Source organism: Choloepus didactylus, chromosome 9 (genome assembly GCF_015220235.1).
Source record: "Choloepus didactylus isolate mChoDid1 chromosome 9, mChoDid1.pri, whole genome shotgun sequence".
Classification (NCBI taxonomy): Eukaryota; Metazoa; Chordata; class Mammalia; order Pilosa; family Megalonychidae; genus Choloepus; species Choloepus didactylus.
Window position 1 is genome coordinate 26,959,147 of NC_051315.1, and position 7,447 is coordinate 26,966,593.

Here is a 7,447-nt window from a genome sequence, read left to right on the forward strand (position 1 = left end):
TTTCACTGTTTTTCCAAATTGACCACTAAGAACTCGAAGAGGAATGCAAGAGCACTATAGAAATTATCCTCTTTTTGTGGAAATTAAGTCCCATAATCTGTGTAAGCAAGGGTCCAAGATACTGGAGGGGCAGCAGAGCTAAACGGGGGGCCCTGTTTATGTGGGTGAAGTCACCGAACGTGCTGCATCCTGCAGTGTCCTCTGTAAGGGCTGCTCCTCACTGGCTTCATATCATCTTGGTCCTCTGTCCTGACGGCAGTTATCTGGGAGACTTTGGGTAGTAATCTTTATAGTGCCAAGAATGTATCTTGGATGAACCCCAGGGCAGGATGCCCTGCCCAAAATATATAGATGTTCTCATGGTACGAAGGCCATTCTGTAGGTTGCACATATATCAGCTCCTCTGGGAGACACAAAGCCACCGTCCTCTCTAGTGAGAGCGCACTGCCTCTGGCGGCACTGCCTCTGCCAACACCGCCCGGCTAACTCTTCTTCCGGTGCTCCCTCATGTGTCCAGCAATCAAACCAGCTATTTCTGGATTCTTCTTGTTCTGGCCAAAATAATCTAGAAACTCACCATCTGGTCCAATCAAGTACATTATTGTTGTATGATCCACTATGTAGTCCCTGTCCTCATCCTTGGGTCCTGGGCTGTAATATACTGTGTATGCTCGGGCCACTTGATCAATCTCTTCTTTTGTCCCAGTCAAGCCAATCAACTTGGGAGAAAATTCTTTCACAAAAGTTGGGATGGCTTCTTTTGTGTCCCTTTCTGGGTCAGTAGTGATGAAAAGCAGAGTTAAATTTGGCAGAGATGGAATACTATCTATTTCATCTACGACTTGAATCATTTTTTCTAGTTCTTCTGGACAGATATCAGGGCAATGGGTAAAACCAAAATAAATCAATACTCACTGGCCTAGGTAGTCCTTGTAAGTTTTAGGCTCTCCGATATGAGTTGTGAGGGAAAATGGTCTCCCGAGTAAAGGCTTCACTGCCGTTCCTTACCCAGCTTTTCTGCCTTTTATTTCTTGAAGTATTTTATTCCAGCCAATAAAGCTCCTCCAATAGCAAACGTGAATGCTAAGGACTTCCAAGAAGCAGGCTGCGAGGGGCGCGTGGGATCTCTGCAGCCCTTCAACCTGGGCCCTGATGACTCTGGGGATAGTGGCATGGCCATGCTGAGGGCCCGGCTTCCCAGGCAGCTGCCTGCAAGCCCCGAGCCCCGCCACGCCTCCTCTCGCCTCATGCAGAGCTGCCTCGGGTAGGCTCTCATGATCGCCTCAGCAGGGCCCCAAAGCTTGACTCCACAACACAAGAAATGCCAAAAGCAGCCTTCCAGAGGTGGCACGACTCAGCCGGCGACCGCTAGCAGCCCCGCCATGAGCTTAGAAGCTCTAGTGTATTTTTAGTGCCCATTATTGTGTTTTTCATCCAGTTAAGTTCTGTTATATTCCTTTTTAGGCTTTCTAATTCTTCATTTTCTTCTTAATATCCTTTAGCTCTATATACATATTTAGTTTATGTGTAACCATATTTTCCTTTAGCTCTTTGAATTGATTTAGGAGCTTTGTTTGAACTTTGATTAGTCATTCCAACATCTGTGTTTCCTCTGAAGTTTTAATTTGTTCTCTTGAATGAGCCATATCTTTTTTCTTTGTATGGTTTGTGATTTTTTGCTAATATCTGGTCATTTGATTATTTTGATGTGCTAACTCTGGAAGTCAGTGTCTCCCTTTTGCCTAGGGTTTTATTGTAGATTGGCTGCATGTTAAGGCACTTCTTCAATGCTTGGCCCAGCTTATACTGAACCTTTAGAGCAGCCTGGGAAGTATACAGCACCTCTTGCAGGAATTCCAGTCTAAATCACATAGGAAACAGAAGCCATACTGGGTGGTACTTAATTTGGTGGAACCAACATAGGTTGGAGTATTTAAGCATATTAATTGTGGAGAAAAAGGATAAGATGTTACTTAAACTGCTTCTTAAAAGTTGATTGTTATCCTGACAAGTTGATGACATTGCAAGGTGGTTGTCTCTTAATTCCTAGTTCCCTGGATAGTTGCTTCTTCAGTGCAATTTAGATCATTGGGTTTTGGTCTCTGCTGCTGCCTTCTCTTCCAATATCTTAGGAAAAGCTAGTGATTCCCTTATTAAGACCTCTGCTTTTACTTATTTATTCATTTTTGAGCTATCTCCATTCCAATGCCAAGTATTCATTGGCCAGTGGAGACCTTTGTTTATATAGCACTGCTCAGCACATAGTAAGCATTCAGTCAATATTTGTTCCTTTTGTAATGTTTACCAAACATTGCTTTAATATATAATCTGCTTTTTTATGTACAAATCTTTGGCATTAATGGTGCCCTCTCTATATAGCCAGTTTCCATTTGAAATACTAATATATAAATTAATCACTTGTTAGTTTGGATAGTGCAAAACAATTAGCTTTTAAGTATCTTACAAAGATGAGGATCGGGCTGTAAACTCAGGTGTTTTCCTGAAGGTGAACCAGTAATATTGTTGTTAACAGTGACATCAAAGGGCGATAGCAATAATAAAAGTAATAATAGTAACTGAAGTGATTGGGGACATTTATGTGCCAGACCTTGTACTAAGTCATTTAAATGTGTTATCCCCTGTAATCTTCACCACAATAGCATAAAGTGATTGTTATTCTGCCCATTTTAAGGGTAGGGAAGTTGAGATCAGGTTAATTATGTGCTTGCCCCATATCACATAACCATTAAGGATTAGATTTGGAATTCAAATTTGGTTATTATTTTTCAACTCCAATGTCTATTTGCTTTCCATTAGTTTATGTATTATGTATGCATTATTTTACATAAACTGAAGGAAGCCTTCAGTCTGTATCCATGGTTTTCATTCAGCGTATTTTGGGTAAATCATTAGTTTTCCACTTTTATATTCTAGAGAGTGATTCTAAATCTATTCCTTTACTTTGTTTCTTAAGTGTATCCATTGTTTTAGAAGAATAAGTGTAGTTTAACTTGGAGTTCCAATAAGATGATGGCACTCTTCTCTCCCTCCGAATCCTAGTATAGAACAGGCTGATGATTTTCTAGGACATTGTAGCATATATTAATGAGGCAGGTGGTGTCCTATTGGAAAATAAAAGCAAAAGGGTAGTGGCAAGCTGGGCCTCAGTTTCCCCAGTTGAAAGAAATAAATTTGGTTGGGCCAGATTATCATCAACCTTCTAATTATAAATAGAATTATTTAAATGGAACCTATCTCTCCTCCCTCCTCTTTTCCCATCCTCTTTTCCTCCTTCCTTCTTTCCGTAAATTAGTCATATTAAAATACATCACTTAGCTTTAATCATGCCGAATGGGCCATCTGCTTCTGTATTTCATCAGAAAGCATGATTTGATGAGATATATGTAAATATTTGCACTATTTATATTATAAACAAATGAGTCTGACATTTATACCATTGTGGCCTAAATTCTTCTATATCTTGATTTATATGTGAAACGTATATAATTTGTGGAGTCTTAAAAAGTTCTTAAGTTTTTCCAGTTGAAAATTCCCTTTGATCTTCTCAAGATTTGAAAGCTGCAAGTATAGAATACATGCATATTTCTTAAGTTCTTAAAATGATTCACAGGTAATCCAAATTTAGTCTCAGGATTTTCATATGATCAATGAGTGATGTGTGTATCAAGCAGATGCTATTTAACCATTAGGGCAATACACCAAATCCACTATATTAATCCTACAAATATTTAGTTATTGTACAGGATTAGAGGGGCTCTCCTTGTAGTGTCAATTTGGAAAATATGATAAATGTAAATCTATGTTTGAACGATTCAGTGTCATTTGAAAAAAAGATTGTTTCTTTTTAGTGTAGTCATTTTAATACATTTACATAATTTCATGGTAGGTGTAATTCTATTTGGTTTTTTAATAGCCCTCACTTAGGGAATGGAAATTTACTGAGCATGATTCTGGGCAGAATTTTTCCAAGATACTACACATATCTTGGTAATTGGACTGTGAAGCAGGTGGGAAAGAAGGGAGGAGATTGCCAAAAGAAAAAGGATTTGTCAACCCTGTTGTCCAAGTATTTACAAGAGGTGGAGAGTTAAAATACAGGGTATGCAAAATGGCAGGGGAACATTATGTAGAAACACTTAAATATGTACAGAATAAACAAAAGTATTTTGAAGATGTAAATGATTTCATCCTCGTGTAATTTGAATTTTCAAAAGATAAAGGAAGAAAGACAAGAAAATGGAGGGAGAAAAGGAGGGAGGGAGAGAAAGAAGAAGTAAGGAAGAAAAGAAATAAGGCAAGCAGGCAGGCAGGCAGGCGAGAAAGATCGTTTACAGCAGAGTCTTACAGTTTGGGATTGAAGGCGCTCCCCAGGGAAACATTTCAGAATGGGGTCCTTACCCCTTAATGACACCCAAAGACTGAATGTGGGCAGTGAACAGTGCCTGCCTTTTGATGTGTTTTCTTTGTCTTCCTCCTCCTCCTTCTGTTTCTTTATCCTTAGGGTATATTTTGCAATTATGCTGAGATTTATAAATCCATTAATTTCAATATCCCTGGACTTTATATAACAAGGACTAAATGTTTTCTTGATGTGCTGAAAAACACTGGAAAAAGTTTAGTGAAGAATTGAACAGACTCTTACAAATATGTTAAATAAATGAATGCATTGGTGATTTATTTTCTGGGCTAATTTTCTGTAGGAATCTATGTTATAGCAAGCACAGAATTCTGAATGTGCTTCTGCAGATTGCTGCTTTGTTCTTTAGGTTAGTGAGAGACAAAGGGCTACAGTAGTGACTGGTGTGAGTGTGCGTGAGTGTGCACATCCCTGGGCAATCAGGAAGGTGAACAGGCCCAGGATACTGGACTGAGGGCAGAGTACAGGGCAGTCCAGAACTGGGGAACCAAAGGAGTTGATGGGCTCATTTTTGAAATTTAGTCATGTCTTCCACTATACATATTTTCTCCTTACTTTGTAGCCACTGTCATAGATCTTTGTTTCCAATTTTTCTATTTTTGTGAATTCTTTCCACTCTAGTAACAGCATTTTTAACATGCTAACAGGTTAGGACTAGTGAGTCCAAGCTGGTAGGAAGAGAGAATCTGAACAGTAATTTTCTAGATTAAATACTTCTGACAAGAGCAGGAGGAGGAAACTAGCATTTGTAGGATATTTTTCTACACTTGCTGCTTCTTCCATTTAAACGAATTGGATGTAAAGCTTTATCTCCCAGATGCTGGGAATCCCAACTGTGTTCCTTAGATTCTGTGCTATCCAACATTTCCACTGACCTTCTTCACAGCATCAGTGCCTTGATGTAATATCTGAGCCCCAGGGGCTAGAATCAGAAGAAATGTCACAGAGTCGGCTCAGGTTTCTTTTAAAAATAATCTCTGCTAAGGTTCAATTGCACAGTAGACTGTAACTGTAGCTCCCGCCCATGCTGAGTCAAAAGCCTGAGAAAGTGCTGAGGGCAACAGTTGGCATTTAAGTCATGTATTGGGGAGGGCAGAAAGATAGAGTATCTTCAGTTTTCCTTTGTGTTTCCTGCCGTCTTCAGAGGCATGAGAAAGAATCATATGATAGAGCTGGTGTTAGTCCAGCAGCCTGGCCAGTCATTCTATATATTTATTTCCAGTGTTTATGAACTAGTGATATCTTTGAAAACAATCAGGCAGTTGATTAAACAGAAATAAGCATCTGTTTACTTTCTATTTTTGCCCTTTCATTTTTTGGGTTAATTTGGATATTTTCAAGGCCCATGGAAAAATTCTGAAGACGTATGTCTACAACTGAATAAAAAGACAGGAAGTGTAGTTAAATTAAATTAAATAGATATTTAAATAATGTTTTAAATTAAGTAGATATTTAAATAATGTTTAGGGTCATCAACTTGAAGTATCCAAAAAGTTAAACTGTTTTCTTGATAGACTGATTTGTTTTTCACTGTTTTATCAAGATGTTTTGTTTTCATCTACATGCCTCATTGATTCTAACAGGCAGTTGCCAAAGTGCTCTTATTTATGGGGCTGCATGTGAGAAGGAAAAAAGCCAGTGGGAAAGGTAGTGGAACCATGTTTTTTAGGGCTAAGTTTTGACATTTATATTTCAGTGGAGTTTATTATTATTGACTTTATTTGTCGTATTTTACATATAATAAAATGCACTTGTTTTAAGTGTACAGTTCAGTTAATTTTGATTAATGCGTACTTCCATGTGAACGCCACTAGAATCAAGTATGCAATGTTCTGACCACCACAAAAGAGTCTGTTATGTCCACATGCCCCTTGTGTCAATTCCCTTCAAACCTTGGGTCTTGAACAACCACTGATTAGTCTTCTATCATTACAGATTAGCTCAATCTTTTCTAGAGTTTCAAATAAATGTAACCATAGAGTATATACTCTTCTGAGTATGATTTCTTTCACTGTACGTAGTGATTTGAGATTTTTTTTGGGTTGCATTTGTAATTTGTTCCTTTTTATTGCTGCTGTTGTTTACCATATTTTATATACCACAAATTATATACCACAATTTGTTTATCCATTTACCCACTGAATTGAGTTGCACTCAGTTTGGGTTTGCTATGAATAAAGCTGCTACGAACATTTGTCTACAAATCTCTGTGTGAACATATGGTTTCATTTCTCCTGAGAAAATACCTAGAAGTGGGATGGCTTAATCGTATGATAGGTGTATGTTTAATTTTAAAGAAACTGTTTTTCGTAGTGGTTGCAGTATTTTACATTTCCACTAACAGATTATAAGAGTTCTGATTGGTCCACATCCATGCCAACGCTTGTTATGGTCAGTCTTTTAAATTTTAACCATTCTTATAGATGTCCAATGGGATCTTATTATAGTTAAAATTTGCATTTTCCTGATACAAAGTCTTTAAGGAATGGATGTCTTCCCGGGTACCTTTCTTTGGTCCACCCTTCTTCATTAAGATTGCCGTCTTACCGCTTTCCAACCTAGATCTGCCTCCAAGATCTCTTCACTCTTCACAATCAGAAAGGGTGAGTTTCCCTCTCTGGTTTCTCCCTCTCAATCCAGGTTTAGGCAAAAGGTTGCATCTCCTTCTCAGGAAGCTGAATTACTGAATGACATTTCCCTTATGGTGAGATCTCTAGAACAGAGTCTTCTGTTCGGGCTTGACATTGGTAGGCCCAGAATCTTTGGGCCTACCCAAAGATGGGCTAATCCTAATAGACATAGCTTCTGAATAATAAATCGTAAACACCACAAAGATTAGAGAGTTAGTTCACTTTCAATATGTCATGAGCAACTCGAGAATAGAGTCTCTTTTCAAAATCCTTTCTCTTTTACCCAGGAAAGTTAAAATTTCTTTATCCATTAGCTGGCAGTTAGAAGATATAATCTGGATAACAACCACAAATTATCAGATTAGTTTTCTCCCCCTCA

At 38.3% G+C, this 7,447-nt stretch overlaps 1 pseudogene; it reads right to left on the reverse strand.

Annotated features, from left to right (window-relative positions):
- Positions 1 to 482: 482 nt before the first annotated feature.
- LOC119543671 lies at positions 483 to 1,384 on the reverse strand (annotated as a pseudogene).
- Between the last annotated feature and the right edge of the window lie 6,063 nt (positions 1,385 to 7,447).